This window comes from Ranitomeya imitator, chromosome 5, assembly GCF_032444005.1.
Source record: "Ranitomeya imitator isolate aRanImi1 chromosome 5, aRanImi1.pri, whole genome shotgun sequence".
NCBI classification, from domain to species: Eukaryota; Metazoa; Chordata; class Amphibia; order Anura; family Dendrobatidae; genus Ranitomeya; species Ranitomeya imitator.
In genome coordinates, this window is record NC_091286.1 from 357,349,607 (window position 1) to 357,372,074 (window position 22,468).

General features: G+C 42.6%; 1 protein-coding gene across 4 annotated transcripts in view; it reads left to right on the forward strand.

Annotated features, from left to right (window-relative positions):
- The window catches only part of FILIP1 (filamin A interacting protein 1), a 214,813-nt gene that overhangs the window by 58,864 nt on the left and 133,481 nt on the right, over window positions 1–22,468 (forward strand). The gene's annotated exons all lie outside the window — the stretch shown is intronic.

Here is a 22,468-nt window from a genome sequence, read left to right on the forward strand (position 1 = left end):
TATAAGGCAAATCATAACTTTAATCTTGGCCTACTGTCTGGCACAACACATTCTTTCACTAACAGCACATATTAGAATTCACATTGTACGTTATTAACACTTTTATACATCATATTTCACACTACACCACATAAACTTGTTTTTTTCAAGGAGGAACAAGGGCAGTATGTTCATCTCCTTACATAAGCATGCCTACCCAACTGATTGGCAGTTTTTTGTGTGTACTGTGCATAGGCAGAAAGCTGCCAGTCATTGGTGAGGGTGTGGTTGGCCTTAATGGCAGCAGGTTTACTATTCCTCTAGTGATTGTTTACTGCTGATAAAAACAGTAGCCCAGTAAGTGACACATCTCTGGAATCATGATCTCTGCCCCTATATCATGCTGCTCTCAAAGTAGGTACCGAAAATCTGGTGACAAATTTCTTTTAAGAGAAGTTGCTTACGAATTGTGCCAATTTAACAATACCATTTTCGTCTTTGCATCCTTTGGAAACCTTATTTCATTCTTATAAAGCCGTTCTACTGATGTATTTCTCTATGGAAATTCCATGTTATATGCATGATATTATGGGTGTCAAGAATGGATGTGGCTAAAATGACTAAACCTGCGATTTAAAAGAGGTCCATGAAGACTATATTCCCTATAGCAGACAGCTTTGCGTATTGAGCAGGAAGATGTATTTTTTCTTAATACTAATGTTATCTACAGTTGTGCTCAAAAGTTTAGATACCCCTGCGGAATTTTTGCTTTCTTGGCCTTTTTATCAAAGAATATGAATGATAGCACCAAAACCTTTTTTCCACTCATGGTTAATGGTTGGGTGAAGCCATTTATTGTCAATTTACTGTGGTTTTTCTTTTTAAATCATAATGACAACCCAAAACATCCAAATGACCCTGATCAAAAGTTTACATACCCCATTTTTTAATACCGTGTATTGCCCCCTCTAACATCAATGACAGCTTGAAGTCTTTTGTGGTAGTTGTGGATGAGGTTCTTTATTTTCTCAGATGGTAAAGCTGCCCACTCTTCTTGGCAAAAAGCCTCCAGTTCCTGTAAATTCCTGGGCTGTCTAGCATAAACTGAGCGCTTGAGATCTCCCCTGAGTGACGCAATGAGTTAAGAAAGCAAAAATTCTGCCGCTGTATGAAAACTTTTGAGCACAACTTTATATAGTGTAAAACATAGGGACAGACCAGACATAGCTTGGCTATTACAAGGTATTACCTTATTACAGGGAGGATATTTCTAGTTTGATGGAGCACTGTAAATACAGACTACACTTTTGACATTGTCCACCACTGGTTAATATTTACAACTATGTATTTTCAGCTATGTCTTTATTTGTTATGATGCATGCCATAAAATGTTCCTGCTGTTCGTATAAACTTAAAAAAATCCGTTAATTATACTTATATGGAACATTGAATAATTAATTGGCTTGAATGCACCAGACAATATATTATATCCCAGAGGAAATAGTCCCATGCACGGTTCTTCAGGAGGCTTTGTTTATTGTCCTTGAATACGAGGGTTATTATTTCTAAATCCTTCACATTAAAAGTGCATTTTATTTCAGAAAAGATGATGAAAGTGTCAACAAGCAGTTTCCATTAGAAATAAAGGGGTTGTTAACCTTTGGGGACAATTTTCTTTTTACTTTTATACATGTATTTAAGGCTAAAAATTATTTTTGCAATGGGGTTTCATTAAAAATGTTGCACCATTTTGCTTTTGCAGATTTTTCCCCTTCACATTTAACTTTGATGAGCTCTGTAGTCATAAATCAGTTGAGAAGATCTCAGAAAAAGACAGATAACTTACAGACTCCACGCCAGACTTTCATAGCGGACTGACTTGCAGGCTATCCATTAACTTCTGCACTCATCAATAGACAGAGGCAATAGAAAGTGAATGTTGCAACATTTTTATTGAAACCCAATTGCAAAAATGATTTTTAGCCCCAAACAATTGGGTTCAGTTCTGGGCGCCGGCTGGGCCAATCCAAAACTCTGATCTTCTTCTTTTGTATGTTTGGAGGTATGCATAGGGCCATTATCATGCTAGATGGTGAAATTCCTTTATATCTTCTTCTTGTTAACAGAGTCCTGATGCAAAATTTGGTGCAAATTTGTCTGATGTTTGAAACTGTTCATAATTCCTACCACTTTGACTAAAGCTCCAGTTCTAGCTGCCAAAAAAAAAAAAACACTCCAAAGCATATTGCTGCCTCCACCATGCTCTCTGTGGGTATAGTGTTCTTTTGGTGGTGCACAGCGTTGGCTTTGCGCCAAACATACCTTTTGGAACTACAGCCAAAAAGTTCAACTTTTGTCTCATCAGAACATAATAAATGTTTACACATGCTTTTAACAATCTAATGTAGGTTTTGGCAGCACATAGCCTGGCTTGGATGTTTTTCTTTTTCTCAAAACACTTCCATCTTGCCATCTTACCCCACAGGCCAGACATATGAAGAACATGGGAGATTGTTTTCACATGCAGTTGACAACCAGTACTATTCCCGAATTTCCTGCAGCTCCTATAATGTTGCTGTAGATAATTTGGCAGCCTTCCCTACCAATTTTCTTGTCTTTACATCAGTTTTTGAGATCGAGTTCTAGGAAATGTCACTGTACCAAATGTAAGCCACTTCAACATGTTCATTGTTATAACTAATGCCTTGGAAAGTTTTTGTTCCCTTATCCTGAATAATAACTTTCAGCATTGAGATCCCTTTGCTGTGTTTTAAGCTGTTTACAGACCACAGCTTTTGCTGTAAAATGCAACTAATAATATGTCAGGAAAATCCTAATAAAAGTTTAGCTGTTTATATAGCGTTAATCAGAATCACTTTAAATGATACACTGGTCCGCTCACACTGGCGAGCAGCAGGCGTATAACTCGGACTGGTGCTATCCGATATGTCATGTGATTTCACAAGCTCCAATGTAATAATATTGAGCAGTGCCGACTCGTGTTTATTTCTCATGCTGATACATAGAATACTAGTTCTTATTAATTGACGCAAAGGCTTTTTTGGGCCCCCAAGAACCAGAACTGGGTGTTACGATTTCCACTGCACCCTCTGTCGCTACATCTTCGTGCCAGTTGTGTTTGATTTTTTTTTGTAATATTTAACTATTTTAATCTTTAGGCTCTGTAGGTAGTAAATTAAATTATACTTTAAAAAGGAATATTTCTGTCTATCTTTTTTCTAGAAAATGAATGCTTGTAAATTTCAAGGGGTCAAAACAAGTGCATAAGGCTATTTCTAAATATAAAAAAGACTTTCCCATCCATCACATTACATCTGTTGTCTGTTGTGTACTGAGAATTTAATATTAGCCCATACTGAAGGCATTTCCTTTTCCCAGATCACTGAGGTGTAATCTAACCTGAATAAAATGTGATTGGGGTTATATGACTGTGAGGATAATCTGCTGCAGCTGACATGCAGATCACAGCACTGACCATATTATACTACGACAGCTAATAAAGTACCTTCAGCTTATCTGTGTATGCTTGGATCAAGAATTCAAAGTATCTGCCATGTTCATACACTGCGTACACAGTTCCATCTGTTAAGAGTCTCAGCCACATTTGTCCAGCCACTGAGATGTTGTCACTGACCCAACCGTTAACATTTATTCTCGGATTAACTTTATTCACTACAATGCTGAATCTGGCCATACACTTTAAAATTTGGTAATTTCAGTTGACCTTATTTAAAAAAATTTTTGTCATGGCTAACAAATTTTTTTTGGCTACATTTTTTCTGGTCATTGGCCATTTGCATTTGCAATGTGCTTAATCTGCCAGATTAGTGTCACTTGCATGTCAGGTGTGACAGACAGTCATCCTGGATCCGGCTGTAGAAGGTCTTTGCGTTTAGCTCAAGCACCTTCTTGATTTTTGTATCTCTGTTATGGAGCGATGTAATTTTCCCTTCAGGACTGGATAGTTACCTCCACCTTCTGCTGCTAATCACACACCTGTGCTGAAGGTTTAAATACGTTAAGTTGCTGCAGCATGGTGCAGGTATTATCTCATATTTGCCTTAGTCATCTAGGAGGTTCTAGCAGTCGTCTAGTGTCTTTCCCTGAGGACCCTTGGAGGATTGCTGGTGGGACTTCTCAGTTGTCTTCTCAAGCTAAGTGTTTTCCCCATCAGTCTTAACTCTCTGTCTTTAGTTTTAGTGGGGATTGACTACCCCAAACCCCATCCCCTCGCTACATAGGGCCTTTTGCTAAGGTCAGCAGGGATTAAGTTCCTGCTCGGCAATAGATGCAGAACCTATATAGGGAAGTTTAGGGCAGACAGGGTGATTTTAGATCTGTCTAGGGGTCTCCACTCCCCTTCTCCCTAGTGTTTGGGCTCACCCTCCCTATTCCCGTTGTTGTACACTTACTTATCCTTCACCCAGAATGACAATTAGTCTGTGATGTGTCTGATGGATTGTTCATATAAATGATCCTATGGAAAATTGATTGGCTTCTTTCTGATCAACCATTATACTATGTGTATAGACAGCTTTAGCCCTGATACACACAAGTGTATTTTTTATCCATATCACACAGATCCTGAATATAGATGATCACATTAATTCAATGTGAATTGAAGTTGAGTTGAATTTGGTGAAAGTCGCAGGGCCTAGGTGAATTTGAACAAATTGTGATTCAACTAGTGTGAATCACCACAGAAATGGCAGACAGTTATTTACACATTGCAGAAGGTTGCATTAGTCACAGAAAGCTGACATAATAATAATAATTTTAATTTATATAGAGCTAACAAATTATGCTTCACGTTACGATTAAGTGGGGACATGTACAGACAATAAAAACATTACAAAGTAACACATAGTTCACCAGTTACAGAAGACGTGATGGCCCTGCTCACAAGCTTACATTCTATAAGGATATGGGGGGGCACAAAAGGTAAAAACTTCTTGTCATGTGTGGTCCAGCCATAATTATAATAAATGGAGCATTTCAAATAAACTGCATGATCCGGTCACCAGCCACTATCTGTCAAAGTACAGTTACCAAGTGCTGTTAGGTGCATGGAGGATGTGGAGACAGATGAATAGGAGGGACCAGATTCTGAGGAAAATTTAGAAAGTGGGGACTGGGAAAATATAGACTAGTGAAGTGAGCTGATAGGCCTGTCTAAAAATATGTTTTTTCTTAAAGCTTAAAAATGTGAGGGCTAGGAATTAGTCGGATCTTCTGTGGTAGTGCATTCCAGAAAACTGGCGCAGCATGAGTTAAGTCTTGGAGATGGAGGTGCAAGATTCATATTTTGGAGGAGGATTGTCATAGATCATTTGTGGAACAAAAAGCACATGTAGGGTGGTAGAAGGAGATGAGGGAAGATATATAGAGATATAAAGTGGTGCAGAACTGTGAAAAGCTTTGTGGTTGAGATAAATAAATTTGTATTATATTCTGTAGTGAATGGGCAACCAGTGCAATGACTGGCACATGATGGAGGCATCGATGTAACAGCTGGAGAGAAATATGACCCTGGCTGCTGCGTTCAGGATGGATTGGAGAGGAGAAAGTTTGTTTAGAGGGAGGCTGATCATAAGAGAGTTGCAGTAGTCCAGACGAGAGTGAATAAGAGCGACAGTAAAGGTACCGTCACATTAAGGGGCAGCACGGTGGTGCAGTGGTTAGCACAACAGCCTTGCAGTGCTGTGGTCCTGGGTTCTAATCCCACCCAGGACAACATCTGCAAAGAGTTTGTATGTTCTCTCCGTGTTTGCGTGGGTTTCCTCCGGGCACTCTGGTTTCCTCCCACACTCCAAAGACATACTGATAGGGATTCTAGATTGTGAGCCCCATCGGGGACAGTGATGATAATGTGTGCAAAACTGTAAAGCGCTGCGGAATATGTTAGCGCTATATAAAAATAAAGATTATTATTAAGCAACTTACCAACGAGAACGACAACGATCGTTACGTGACGTTGCAGCGTCCTGGATAGCGATCTCGTTGTGTTTGACACGCAGCAGCGATCAGGATCCTGTTGTGACATCGCTGGTCAGGTGACATTCTGCTGTTGCCGTGTTTGACGTCTCCTAGCGACCTAAACAGCGACGCTGCAGCGATCGGCATCGTTGTCTATATCGCTGCAGCGTCGCTTAATGTGACGGTACCTTAAGAGTTTTTTCAGTTGCAAAGGTGAAAAAAGATCGGTTTCTAGAGATGTTTTTTAAAATGGAGATAATATGAGAGAATGAGTGATTGGCTATAAGGAGTAAACAAAAGTTCTGTGCCAAATTTGACCCTAAGACTGCGAGCAGGCTGGTCCATAGTTATTGATGAACCACCCAAGGTAATTGCAATATCAGGTATAGGTAACTTAACACAGGAAGGAAACACAAAAAGTTCAGTTTTGGAGAGATTCAGATACAGGGAAGACATGATGTTAGAGACAGTCCCTTGCATTTTGTATTAAGGTGGGTGTGATGTCAGGAGAAGAGGTGTATAGTTTGGTGTCATCAGAATAGAGATACTGGAAGCTAAATCTGCTGCTGGTTTGTCCAATTTTGGCAGTGTATAGAGAGAAGAGGAGGAGGGTTAGGACAGAGCCTTGTTGAACCCCCGATGGTAAGGGGAAGATTAAAGTAATAAAAGCCTGCAAAAGATATCTGTGAAGGAGCCATAAGAGAGGTAGAAGGAAAACCAAGAGAGAACAGTTTCTTTGAGGAGAATCAGTAGGGAGCAGTGACCATTAAATTTAGCTGTTAATAGATTGTTAGAGAATTTAGTAAGGGCCATTTCAGTAGAGTGTAAAGAGCGGAAACCGCTGTAAAGGGACAAGAATAGAGTGATCTGAGAGATGGCAGAGATCAGACAGAAGTGGACCCAGGGTTCCAGGAGTTTAGAGATAAAAGAAAGATTAGAGACAGGTCTGTATTAAGCAGTACAGTTCTGATCTATGATGTTTTTTTTCTTTTAGTAAAGGGATTATGGCGGCGTTATTGAGTGATGAGGGAAAGATACCGAAAGAAAGAGAAATGTTAGATTTAAATGCATCTGTCTACCTCAGAAAGTGTGTGTGTCATAAATATTTTGTATTTCTGAATATCTGTTTTACTAGTCAAATTGTACATCTATATGCAAACACTCCATACCAATTCAATGCCCTGTTGAAGACGCTGGCTTTTTCGTTGTGTGGCTGCCTAGTATTTCTTATTTTATCATTTTTGAGAAAAGTGGGTTGAATTTTATTGAAAAAAAATGGAAGAATGTATGCAAATAGCATCTTCGCAGAGGAAGAACAGAACTAGTTTCTGCTATTGGAGGCAGCAATCCTCCAAAAGTCAATATTGACCTTTTAAAGGGCCTAGTCACATGACTTATGATAAGAGAAGCCAAACCAAAAACTGCATTTGCAGACACTTGTTTTGGTGTGTTTGCAACTCCTCAGTGCAAAGTAGGAGTACTGGTTTAGCCGGGTTATAGGCCTTGACAGGAGGTCGAAAGAGTAATGTTTCTCCTTGTGTAGAGTTCGAAATTAGCATAAGGAGACTTATAAGTCATGCAATGTTTCTCTGAGAATTTAAATATGCAAAAAGCCATTTTACAGATGAAGATGACTGGAGCACAAAAGTCACTTATTGGAGGCATCAATTCTGAAAGTCACATTTAACTGTGCATGTCTGATTTTGCACACTTGTTTCATTATAGATATGCATGAAAGAAATGGTTGTATATCCAAATACCATGAATGAAACAACTATTGCATACAACTGAATATATTAAATATATTATTTATTATAAAATAATGTACAACAAACAGATTAAAAATTAATTTATTAGAAATTGATTACGCAAAAGATGGTTAAAAAGCATAAAGTAGGGGTGCACCACGCTTGCTCAGATAGACACAGGAACACTTTGGTGGTGAAGCACTTGCTGGTTTATTGAAGTCAGCATACACCAAGGCAGGGTTCAGAAAACACAAAAAAAGAGCTTTTCTGGCTTAACGGAAAACAAAACAGAGTATAACAGAGTCCTTTTCTCTGCAGGTTTCAACCTGCAGACACCTGGCAATGTTCTCCGCTCCTCCATGGAGCTCCGTGGGAGTGTTCCCTCTCCCAAAACACCTCGCAGACTGTCTCTCTCTCTCATGTCCAGGTAACAAGTGCTGCAGAGTGCAAAACAATTTAATAATGAAATTCCCTGTACTGTGCCCTTGTTAGAGTAAGCTCACCATCACAGAGACAATAAATATAGAGTAGTAAACGTAATAGGTACAGACCCCAGTGTAGGAACATCCCGCCCGGAACAGTCTGCCTGATCACAAATAACTAAGGATAATTTTTGGATGTTTTTTTTAAATAAAAAAACATGAAACGTTTGAGAGTGCTCTGTGTTATTAAATGGGCTGTGTATGCAGCAAATGAGTTGTCCAGTACTAGGAGAACCCTTTTTCATTCCCCATGTTAAAATCAAAAAGCTTATACTCACCTCTGGTGCTGGCAACATTCCTGCTGTGTCGCATGCTCTCTCCTGGGGCTCACATGAGGTTGTTATATCACATGAGCCCTGCACCCGATCAGCACTAGCCTCACTGTCCCCCCCTTTCAAAGAAATTCGAAATAAACAGGAAGTGAGAGGTGCAATCTAGAATAAGATTGTGCTGTAAACTACACTGAAATTTCCATGCCCCACTTTTTCTTTCCCATTGTGACATGGGGAGATGCTGTGATAGGCTTGCCGTAGCTCTCATCGCTGGGATAAAGGTACCTTCACACATAACAATATCGTTAACGATATTGTTGCTTTTTGTGACGTAGCAACGATATCGTTAAGGAAATCGTTATGTGTGACATCGACCAACGATCAGGCCCCTGCTGGGAGATCGTTGGTCGCTGAACAAAGTCCAGAACTTTATTTTGTCGCTGGATCTCCCGTGGACATCGCTGGATCGGCGTGTGTGACACCGATCCAGCGATGTCTTCACTGGTAACCAGGGTAAACATCGGGTTACTAAGCGCAGGGCCGCGCTTAGTAACCCGATGTTTACCCTGGTTACCAGCGTAAAAGTAAAAAAAAACAAACACTACATACTTACCTACCGCTGTCTGTCCCCGGCGCTCTGCTTCTCTGGTCTGGCTGTGAGCGTCGGTCAGCCGGAAAGCAGAGCGGTGACGTCACCGCTCTGCTCTCCGGCCGCTGTGCTCACAGCCAGACCAGAGAAGCAGAGCGCCGGGGACAGACAGCGGTAGGTAAGTATGTAGTGTTTGTTTTTTTTTACTTTTACGCTGGTAACCAGGGTAAACATCGGGTTACTAAGCGCGGCCCTGCGCTTAGTAACCCGATGTTTACCCTGGTTACCCGGGGACTTCGGGATCGTTGGTCGCTGGAGAGCTGTCTGTGTGACAGCTCTCCAGCGACCAAACAGCGACGCTGCAGCAATCCGGATCGTTGTCGGTATCGCTGCAGCGTCGCTTAATGTGAAGGGGCCTTAAGTCTACCAAAGGGTACACAGATCAAGATAAGTGCTCTCTCACAGCTCCCTACTTCTCCTATTACTTTAGATTTTGTCAGAGGAGGCAGAGACCTGCTGAGAGAGCAGTGCAGAATGTAAAAAAAAAATCTAACCTGTAGAAAAACTCACACATTACAAAAATGTATATATTTTACAGTCTTTATCTAAATATACATAGTCATTAAGGTTGAAGGAAGACTTTAAGTCCATCTAGTTCAACCCATAGCCTAACCTAACATGCCCTAACATGTTGATCCAGAGGAAGGCAAAAAAAAAACCCATGTGGCAAATAGTAAGCTCCACTTTGGGGAAAAAAATTCCTTCCCGACTCCACATCCGGCAATCAGACTAGTTCCCTGGATCAACGCCCTATCAAGGAATCTAGTATATATATACCCTGTAGCATTATACTTTTCCAGAAAGGCATCCAGTCCCCTCTTAAATGTAAGTAGTGAATCACTCATTACAACATCATACGGCAGAGAGTTCCATAGTCTCACTGCTCTTACAGTAAAGAATCCGCATCTGTTATTATGCCTAAACCTTCTTTCCTCCAGACGTAGAGGATGCCCCCTTGTCCCTGTCTCAGGTCTATCATACAGTAGTTATTGTTAAAACTAGGTTACCTATAGGGTTAAAGATAGTGTTAGGGCTAAAGGTACCGTCACACTTAGCGACGCTGCAGCGATACCGACAACGATCCGGATCGCTGCAGCGTCGCTGTTTGGTCGCTGGAGAGCTGTCACACAGACCGCTCTCCAGCGACCAACGATCCCGAGGTCCCCGGTAACCAGGGTAAACATCGGGTAACTAAGCGCAGGGCCGCGCTTAGTAACCCGATGTTTACCCTGGTTACCATCGTAAAAAAACAAACAGTACATACTTACATTCAGCTGTCTGTCCCTTGCCGTCTGTTTGCTGCACTGACTGCTGGCCGCAAAGTGAAAGCAGAGCACAGCCACAGCGGTGAGTCACCGCTGTGTGACTCACCGCTGTGCTGTGCTTTCACTTTCACTTTGCGGCCAGCAGTCAGTGCAGGAAATAGACGGCAAGGGACAGACAGCTGAATGTAAGTATGTACTGTTTGTTTTTTTACGATGGTAACCAGGGTAAACATCGGGTTACTAAGCGCGGCCCTGCGCTTAGTTACCCGATGTTTACCCTGGTTACCAGTGAAGACATCGCTGAATCGGTGTCACACACACCGATTCAGCGATGTCTGCGGGGAGTCCAGCGACGAAATAAAGTTCTGGACTTTCTTCCCCGACCAGCGACAGCACAGCAGGGGCCTGATCGCTGCTGCCTGTCACACTGGACGATATCGCTAGCGAGGACGCTGCAACGTCACGGATCGCTAGCGATATCGTCTAGTGTGACGGTACCTTTAGACTAGGGTTAAGGTGAGGGTTATGTCTTGGTTTACGACAATAGTTATATAAAACGGTTACTTAAAAAAAAGCAAATAGCCAGACCAAAAATGTCAGGAGATTTATCTGACAAATAAGCTAAGAGAAGCTGTACTTACTGGCCAGCCAAGATTTCTGACATTTCTGAACAATCTCTGCTTTATAACACCTTCCCGACATCCACTGCCTGTACATGTACAGTAGAATTAGGGACGAATCGAATAGTGTGGACATCTCCTGGCAACTGCTGTGACTTTCTCTTGGTGGGGTGGTCAGAATTCAGAATTTTTTTTTATAGGGGCTCATAAATTCTATGTATGGCCTTGGCTTAAATACAAAATTGTTTAATTTAGTAATAGAGAAGAGGGAGTAAATTCTATGTTAAAAACAACCAATTCCCTCCAGCAAATTAATTCAGCTGTAACATGGCCTCCATAAAGGTGCTATGTTCTAAGGAAGGACTAGCATTTTGGCCATCATTACTGATGAACCAAACTCAAGGAGCAGGGCTTTGTAAACCATGCCAAAAGTAACTGCTTTGGTTGTGCTGCTTGGTGTTTTGGAGGTATTCCTGGGGATGGGGCTTATGAACCCAAAAATTTGAATTGTAGATTTTGGTAAGTATGTACTTAGTTAGGAGGCTACTTGACTAGACCAATGTCTATACAGACAGGAAGGGTTTCCTCAGAAATATAGCTTTTACAGGTATCATGTGCTCAGGTAAATTCTTCATGGCGGCATTTGCCTCTTAGGTTATTGAATAATACATATTTATGTACAGCAGAAATATGATGAGTGAGAATACATGAGGAATTTGTCTTTATACACTGGTTTTACCATATGGCCTCTGATGAATAAAAAGGTGTAAAGTGATGAAAGAGGCCAAGATTATGAAGTGAAGGAACGTAAAGTAATCCTGGAGACTTATGAACATGTGAAGCAGATAAAACATCTGTCAGAGATAAGAATTAGATATATGAAGTACTAGCTTGCCAAGGAAACACATCCACAATTTGAGAATTAGAAAGTATCTCTACATTATCCGAAATATTTTATTAGGGATTTATATGGCTGAATGTTGCATTACGAAATGTGGGTGGAAAGAAATATGCTAATACAAACCCATTATATAATAATAATAATAATAATAATAATAATAATACGTGATGATAATAGAGCAGAAATAGAGGCCTATACCTGCAATTTTTTCCACTGAATCACAGATTTTAAAATTATAGCATTTAAGAGTAATCTAGGGAGTGTATATATTAACACATTTTAACTTTTTGTTCATCATTTTCATAGCAATAATATCAACTTTGCGATTTCCATGGTTTCCCAACTTTACATTCCTGATATTGCTATTTCAATATTGAGGAATGTATATACAGTTTTGCCCAAAAGTTTACATACCCAGCAGAATTTTTACTTTCTTGGCCTTTTTTCAGAGAATATGAATGATAACACTAAAACTTTTTCTCCGCTCACGGTTAATGGTTGGGTGAAGCCATTTATTGTCCAACTACTGTGTTTTCTCTTTTTAAATCATAATGAGAACACATCCAAATGAACTTGATCAAAAGTTCACATACCCTGGTGATTTTGGCCTGACAACATGCACAGAAGTTGACACAAATGGGTTTGAATGGCTACTAAAGGTAACATCCTCACCTGTTGTTAGGGGTCGAGTTCCCGCCTCTGCACAGGGGGTATCTCGGGCCACCTCCGCTGCGGTCTCCCATTCTTCTCCTGCCGCAGTGGAGTCTGCTCAGTGGAGACGTCGGTCGCAGCGTCTCGCTCAGTCTGACTCTGTGCAAAGGGTTACTGCTGCCTTTCCAGCTTCTGCCATTGTAGCCAGTACTGGGCAGCGGTGAGCAGATGTTTTTAGGACTAAGTCCTGTTTTTCCCCTTCTGAGCATGCCCAGGGTAAAATCGCTCGTTGGACATCAAGGGTCACATGCTTAGATACTGCAGCTAATCCCACTGGTCCTCTAGGAAGGTCCTGAAGGTGCTCAACTTCTGTGGCAGGCTCCCATTGGTCCTTCTGGGAGGGTCCTGTACTTGCTGCAGCTATAAAAGGTTTGCATGACGGCACGGCCATGCGCTAGTATCAATCCAAGCTATGTGCTTTGCGCCAGTGTGGTTATGTGTGATTGTATTCAGGGACCCGGCTGAAATAAGCCCCTAGAATACCGGCACCTCCGGTGAGGAAATTGTGTGTTTGCATGACCACTGACTGCTATCAGTTCGGCAGTTAGCTTGTGCTCCTGTGAGTCTAACAGGGCGCAGTTCTTTCCTTTCACGGCTACTCTGTGAAGTAACAGAGCTAGCCTATACCACCAAATAGTGCCACCATTTACTAGCCGCAGGTTCCTCCTGCATGGTGGACCCTGGTCTGCGAACGCACCAATAATAATAAACATCTATATTTATTTGGTGCGCATAAAAGCTGAGTGAGTTTCTGGGATGCAGACAGACTCTTTCATCCAGCCACTGACATTTCTGGATTGTGAGTCATGGGGAAAGGAAAAGAATTGTCAACAAATCTACGGGAAAAGGTAGTTGAACTGTATAAAATAGGAAAGAGATAAAATATAGTACAGTACAGTAGGAATGGTGTTCCTTTCATCATAGGCCTTGTTGACCTCTCTCCAAATGTAATGTTTATGGTTGTGGCCAAAAAGTTCAATTTTGGTCTCATCACTCCAAATTACCTTGTTCCAGAGGTTTTGAGGCTTGTCTCCGTGCTGTTTTGCATATTGTAGGCAAAATAGTTTGTGGCATTTGTCATAGAATTATGAAAATCACATGATGGCTATACATGTCATTGATATGCAAATGAAGAAAAAAGTAGAAAGAAAATGTTCAAAACATTTTTATTTATTTAGCATCAAGTCCAAGCACCATGCTCTAAATACACCAATTAGCGAAGCGTGGTTCAAATTCCGCGCCAATTCGCAACCGGACTGCACTTGTCGCTGATTGTTCGCGGCCGGCCGGGCGTGACCAATCACTGAAGCCAGGTTTTTGAGGGCCCCCGGGCGAAAGAGTCTCAGTGGGCCCCCTCTTTAACACATACCACGATTCATGATGCACATATACAGCAGAGAAATATACCACAGCCAAGTAGCATATAACACAGCCCACATAGCATATAGCACAGCCCATGCAGCATATAGCACAGCCACGTAGCATGTAGCACAGCCACGTATCATATAACACAGCCACGTAGATTATAGCACAGCCTACGTAGTTTATTGCACAGCCCACGTAGTATATAGCACAGCCCTCGAAGTATAGAGCACAGCCCTCACAGTGTATAACACAGCTCACATAGCATGTAGCACAGCCCACGTAGTACATAGCACAGCCCACGCAGTGTATAACACAGCTCACATAGTATATAACACAGCCCACGTAGTATATAACACAGTCCACGTAGTATAACACAGCCCACGTAGTATATAGCACAGCCCACGCAGTATATAGCACAGCCACATAGTATATTGCCCAGCCATGTATATTGCACAGCTATGTAGTATATAGCACAGCCCACGTAGTATATAACACAGCCCAGGTAGTATATAACACAGGCCACATAGTATAACACAGCCCACGTAGTATATAACACAGCCACGTAGTATATAGCACAGCCACGTAGTATATTGCCCAGCCATGTATATTGCACAGCTATGTAGTATATAGCACAGCCCACGTAGTATATAACACAGCCACGTAGTATATAGCACAGCTCACGCAGTATATAACACAGCCACGCAGTGTATAACACAGCCCATGCAGTATATAGCACAGCCCACACAGTGTATAACACAGCCCACATAGTATATAACACAGCCCAAACAGTGTATAACACAGCCCACGCAGTGTATAACACAGCCCACGCAGTATATAGCACAACCCACATAGTATATAGCACAGCCCACGTAGTATATAACACAGCCATGTAGTATATAGCACAGCTCACTCAGTATATAACACAGCCCACATAGTATATAACACAGCCACATAGTATATAGCACAGCCCATGTAGTATATAGCGCAGCTCACGCAGTATATAACACAGCCACGTAGTATATTGCCCAGCCACATAATATATTGCACAGCTACGTAGTATATAGCACAGCCCATGTGCTATATACACAAAGTCGAAGCGGGCAAAAAATAACGACCAACGGGCCTGTCTAGGATTCAAGCGCTTGGCAGACTCGAGATAAGTCAAGTTCTTATGATCAGTCAATACCACCACGCGATGCTTAGCTCCTTCAAGCCAATGACGCCACTCCTCGAATGCCCACTTCATGGCCAGCAACTCTCGATTGCCCACATCATAATTACGCTCAGCGGGCGAAAACTTCCTGGAAAAGAAAGCACATGGTTTCATCACTGAGCAATCAGAACCTCTCTGTGATAAAACCGCCCCTGCTCCAATCTCAGAAGCATCAACCTCGACCTGGAACGGAAGAGAAACATCTGGCTGACACAACACAGAGGCAGAACAAAAACGACGCTTCAACTCCTGAAAAGCTTCCACAGCAGCAGAAGACCAATTAACCAAATCAGCACCCTTCTTGGTCAAATCGGTCAATGGTTTGGCAATGCTAGAAAAATTACAGATGAAGCGACGATAAAAATTAGCAAAGCCCAGGAACTTTTGCAGACTTTTCAGAGATGTCGGCTGAATCCAATCCTGGATGGCTTGGACCTTAACTGGATCCATCTCGATAGTAGAAGGGGTAAAGATGAACCCCAAAAATGAAACTTTCTGCACACCGAAGAGACACTTTGATCCCTTCACAAACAAAGAGTTAGCACGCAGGACCTGAAAAACCATTCTGACCTGCTTCACATGAGACTCCCAATCATCTGAGAAGATCAAAATGTCATCCAAGTAAACAATCAGGAATTTATCCAGATACTCACGGAAGATGTCATGCATAAAAGACTGAAACACAGATGGAGCATTGGCAAGTCCGAACGGCATCACTAGATACTCAAAATGACCCTCGGGCGTATTGAATGCAGTTTTCCATTCATCTCCTTGCCTGATTCTCACCAGATTATACGCACCACGAAGATCTATCTTAGTGAACCAACTAGCCCCCTTAAACCGAGCAAACAAGTCAGATAACAATGGCAAGGGATACTGAAATTTAACAGTGATCTTATTAAGAAGGCGGTAATCAATACACGGTCTCAGCGAACCATCCTTCTTGGCTACAAAGAAGAACCCTGCTCCCAGTGGTGATGACGATGGGCGAATATGTCCCTTCTCCAGGGATTCCTTCACATAACTGCGCATAGCGGCGTGTTCGGGCACGGATAAATTAAATAATCGACCTTTAGGGAATTTACTACCAGGAATCAAATTGATAGCACAATCACAATCCCTATGCGGAGGTAGAGCATCGGACGTGGGCTCTTCAAATACATCCTGATAATCAGACAAGAACTCTGGGACCTCAGAAGGGGTGGATGACGAAATCGACAAAAATGGAACATCACCATGTACCCCCTGACAACCCCAGCTGGATACCGACATGGAATTCCAATCCAATACTGGATTATGGGTTTGTAGCCATGGCAACCCCAACACGACCACATCATGCAGATTATGCAACACCAGAAAGCGAATAACTTCCTGATGTGCAGGAGCCATGCACATGGTCAGCTGGGCCCAGTATTGAGGTTTATTCTTGGCCAAAGGTGTAGCATCAATTCCTCTCAATGGAATAGGACACCGCAAAGGCTCCAAGAAAAACCCACAACGTTTAGCATAATCCAAATCCATCAGATTCAGGGCAGTGCCCGAATCCACAAACGCCATGACAGAAAACGACGACAAAGAGCATATCAAGGTAATGGACAGAAGGAATTTGGACTGTACAGTACCAATGACGGCAGACCTAGCGGACCGCTTAGTGCGCTTAGGACAATCAGAAATAGCATGAGTGGAATCACCACAGTAGAAACACAGACCATTCAGACGTCTGTATTCCTGCCGTTCAACTCTAGTCATAGTCCTATCGCACTGCATAGGCTCAGGTTTAACCTCAGGCAGTACCGCCAAATGGTGCACAGATTTACGCTCGCGCAAGCGTCGACCGATCTGAATGGCCAAAGACAAAGACTCATTCAAACCAGCAGGCATAGGAAATCCCACCATGACATCCTTAAGAGCCTCAGAGAGACCCTTTCTGAACAAAGCTGCCAGCGCAGATTCATTCCACTGAGTGAGTACTGACCATTTCCTAAATTTCTGACAATATACTTCTATATCATCCTGACCCTGGCAGAAAGCCAGCAAATTTTTCTCAGCCTGATCCACTGAATTAGGCTCATCGTACAGCAATCCGAGCGCCAGGAAAAACGCATCGACACTACTCAATGCAGGGTCTCCTGGCGCAAGAGAAAATGCCCAGTCTTGAGGGTCGCCGCGCAAAAAAGAAATAATAATCAAAACCTGTTGAATAGGATTACCAGAAGAATGAGGTTTCAAGGCCAGAAATAGCTTACAATTATTTTTGAAACTTAGAAACTTAGTTCTATCTCCAAAAAACAAATCAGGAATAGGAATTCTTGGTTCTATCATAGATTTCTGATCAATAGTATCTTGAATTTTTTGTACATTTATAACGAGATTATCCATTGAAGAGCACAGACCCTGAATATCCATGTCCACACCTGTGTCCAGAATCACCCAAATGTCTAGGGGAAAAAAAAAAAGTGAACACAGAGCTGAGAAAAAAAAAAAAAAAAATGATGTCAGAACTTTTTCTTTCCCTCTATTGAGAATCATTAGTTAGGCTCCTTGTACTGTTATGTTTGCTAATGACAGGTGTTATGAAGGCAATCCAGAAACACAGTGTGCTTAGCGATCAGAGCGCACACAGTGATCTGACAAATACCCAAAAATACAAGAACGAGCTCTGAGACGTGGAAACTCTGTAGACTGCACACCTGATCCTATCCTAAACACAACTAAAAGCGGCTGTGGATTGCGCCTAACAACTACCTAGGCAACTCGGCACAGCCTAAGAAACTAGCTAGCCTGAAGATAGAAAAATAGGCCTGACTTGCCCCAGAGAAATTCCCCAAAGGAAAAGGCAGCCCCCCACATATAATGACTGTGAGTAAGATGAAAAGACAAAACGTAGGGATGAAATAGATTCAGCAAAGTGGGGCCCGATATTCTAGGACAGAGCGAGGACAGTAAAGCGAACTTTGCAGTCTACAAAAAACCCTAAAGCAAAACCACGCAAAGGGGGCAAAAAAAAACCACCGTGCCGAACTAACGGCACGGCGGTACACCCTTTGCGTCTCAGAGCTTCCAGCAAAACAAAAGACAAGCTGGACAGAAAAACAGCAACAAAGAAGCAAAAAGCACTTAGCTATACAGAGCAGCAGGTCACAGGAACAATCAGGAGAAGCTCAGATCCAACACTGAAACATTGACAAGGAGCAAGGATAGCAGCATCAGGCGGAGTTAAGTAATGAAGCAGTTAACGAGCTCACCAGAACACCTGAGGGAGGAAGCTCAGAAGCTGCAGTACCACTTGTGACCACAGGAGTGAATTCAGCCACAGAATTCACAACATATAGCACAGCCACATAGTATATTGCCCAGCCATGTATATTGGCTAGATACGTAGTATATAGCACAGCCCACGCAGTATATAACACAGCCACATAGTATATAGCACAGCTCACGCAGTATATAACACAGCCACGTTGTATATTGCCCAGCCACATAATATATTGCACAGCTACATAGTATATAGCACAGCTCACGTAGTGTATATTACAGCTCACGCAGTATATAACACAGCCACGTAGTATATTGCTCAGCCACGCAATACATTGCACAGCCCACGTAGTAAATAGCAATGTGGGCAACATATCCCTGTTAAAAAAAAGAATTAAAATAAAAAATAGTTATATACTCACCTTCCGGCACCCCCGGAACCAGGCGAGGCTTTTAGTGATGCTCCTCGCAATGCTCCTTTCCCAAGAATGCATTGCGGTCTTGCGAGATGATGACGTAGCGGTCTCGCGAGACCGCTATGCATGGCCCGGAGCGTCGCGAGGAGCGGGAAATGCGTCGGAAGGTGAGTATATAATGATTTTTTATTTTTTTTATTATTTTTAACATTAGATCTTTTTACTATTGATGCTGCATAGGGGCACTGACAGAGAGTAGGAAGGGGCGAATTCGCAGCCGGACTGCGCCCGTCACTAATTGGTGGCGGCCTGACGGCCGCGACCACTCAGCGACACGGGATTTCAGTGACAGACAGACAAACAGACGGAAGTGCCCCTTAGATGAATATATATATACTAGATTGTGGCCCAATTCTAACGCATCGGGTATTCTAGAATATGCATGTCCCCGTAATATATGGACAATGACGATTCCAGAATTCGCGGCAGACTGTGCCCGTCGCTGATTGGTCGAGGCAACCTTTATGACATCATCGTCGCCATGGCAACCATTATGACATCTACGTCGATACTTTGCCCGTCGCTGAATCAGAAACGTGAGATGTCTACGTCCTTTATGACATCATCGTCGCTGTGCCCATTGCTGATTGGTCGAGGCCGCCAGGCGGGGGACGCGGGATTTCTACGTCGATGCTGTGCCGGTCTCTGATTGGTCGAGGCCTGGTGGCCTCGACCAATCAGAGAGCCGGGATTTCCAGGACAGACAGACAGACAGACAGACAGACGGAAAAACCCTTAGGCAATTATATATATAGACTAGATTGTGGCCCGATTCTAACGCATCGGGTATTCTAGGATATACATGTCCCCGTAGTATATGGACAATGATGATTCCAGAATTCGCGGCAGACTGTGCCCGTCGCTGATTGGTCGAGGCAACCTTTATGACATCATCGTCGCCATGGCAACCATTATGACATTATCGTCGCTGTGCCCATTGCTGATTGGTCGAGGCCTGGCGGCCTCGACCAATCAGACGCGGGCTGTCTACGTCCTTTATGACATCATCGTCGCTGTGCCCGTTGCTGATTGGTCGAGGCCTGGCGGCGTATTCTAGAATATGCATGTCCCTGTAGTATATGGACAATGATGATTCCAGAATTTGCGGCAGACTGTGCCCGTCGCTGATTGGTCGAGGCAACCTTTATGACATCTTCGTCGCCATGGCAACCATTATGACATCATCGTCGCTGTGCCCGATGCTGATTGGTCGAGGCCTGGCGGCCTCGACCAATCAGAGAGCCGGGATTTCCAGGACAGACAGACAGACAGACAGACGGAAAAACCCTTAGACAATTATATGTATAGATATATATGTATATATACATACAGTATGTATATATATATATGTATATACTGGCTATTGGCTGCAGGGGAGCTGCAGCCTTCACTGTACCTTCAGATGGAACTTTTCTGTTTGCAGCGCTCATGTGACATAAGCAATGTCACAAGACCGTCGTGAAAAAGCAGCACTTGGAGCAGCGCTGGTCTGGGAGTTTTTTTTTATTAAACACATTGGGGACATTGAATAGAGCTTGTCTAATAGTAGTCAACCCATTTCCTTCAATATAAAAGCCACAATTAGTATTTTTATGCTATTGAATGTAAAACGACAGCCAGAGACTAATAGCCTATGACACGTCTGACTGCATAATCCCAGACAATGGAGGACTGTGAGAATAATGAGGTCACACAGTGTAATGAAGTCACCATAGTATAGCGGTTAACTGGTAACCTATTAAACTTTCGCCAGCCCTTCAGATCATTATTCAGCATCAGTGAGGTCAGGGCACATTAATATGTATAATGACGGTTTCTGTAAAACAAGAAGGCCATTCTTCCATGTCAGGACCATTCTTTTCTCCACACGGCAGGCATTCCTGTATGTGTCTATTAATATGACTTGTATAATCACTCTTAGGAATCTCCCTGGCTATATAAAATAGACCATAATACTTTAGTCCCAGGGTCTTTATCCAAGTGATTTGTATTTTATCTGCATTATAATAAAGGCTACATTCACACCACAACTGTGGTATACAATCAATATCTATGCCAGAAATAATGCCAATTATATGCCAAAGTATAAGGGTATGTGCACACGGTATCATTTAGATGCCAGCACATGCATCGGGTTTCTCAGGTGAAGGGAAAGGTGGGCGTATTCCTGAGGCAGCTTCGCGATTGCTTTACCGTTATCCCTGCAATGGATCCGTCGCCATTGGTGACTTTGTACTGTTAAAGGAGTATTCCCATCTCCAATATCCTATCCCAATATGTAGTAGGTGTAATAATATTAATATTAGCAAATACCACCAATTAGAAATGTGGTATGGTTTTTCTGATTAGCGATGTCTCTTTCCTCATGTGCAGGCATTGCAGGACCTTAGATATCTATGGTTACGACCACTAGCATCTAGCTAACTGTCATTATATCAGTGGACGTAACCATGGATACCTAAGGTACTGGAATGCTTGCACAGAGACATAGCAAATCAGAAAAACTATACTACATTTCTAATTGGAGGTATTTGCTAATATTATTATTATTATTATTACACCTACTTCATATTGGAATAGTACCTTGGAGATGGGAATACCCCTAGTATAGAGAGAGGGTGGCTTACACTAGGATGAACATGTTGCATAAGATGGAGCATGTGCACAGCATGTCGTTTTCATACTGCTGTGCACTATGTTCATTTTATGAGGTGCTTTTGTGGAGCTTTTTTGGAGTCTGGGTGAAATACACTTTAAAATATGCTATAGCCTTGTGGGGGTTTTGCCCTTTTTATTACAACCTTTGGCAAACATCCAGATGTGTTTTTTTTTTGCATATGATAAGATGATAAGAAAATGGATCAGTGTTCATCAGTATGCTGGTTCCATTTTTCATCCATCTTCCTTTTGGGTCTGTTTTTGCCATCAGTGCAGCATCTGTTTTTCCTGTAGGCAAAAAAAACATCCTCCTGCCCGTTAAACACAAAAAACTCCATGCAGCATGGGATTGATCCCTGGACGCCATCTGTGTGCTGTCCATATTTGTCATGGACCATTCACTGAGTGGGTGATTTTGATCTGCAAATCCGATCATGTTTTTACTCTTACAGACCATTGGTCCCAAAAATGGCAAGTGAACAGCTCCATGGACTACAAGGGGTACGTGTTCTACCTGTGAAAAACATGGATAGGCTTAATAAATCAGTTGTGTCCTACTACTCATCTTAAGGGTGCAATCAGACGGCCATATAAACTGGACTGAGATCGGACCACAATGCATGGACTGGCCGGCGGCTCTCCCGACCTGAGCGAGACAGCCTCACATATTTCTATGCATCTGTCACACTCGGGTGGGGAGAGCCGCCGGCCAGTCCGAGCGCTGCGGTCCAATCTTGGCCCCATTTATACTGCCGCCTGACTGCACCCTTTAAGTCTTAGCTCTGTCGCCCCCAGCCCTGAGGATTCTTTATATTGGTGATGGGGTGATATCTCATACGCATGTCAATGGACGACCACGGCAGCGGCAGCGTGGGAA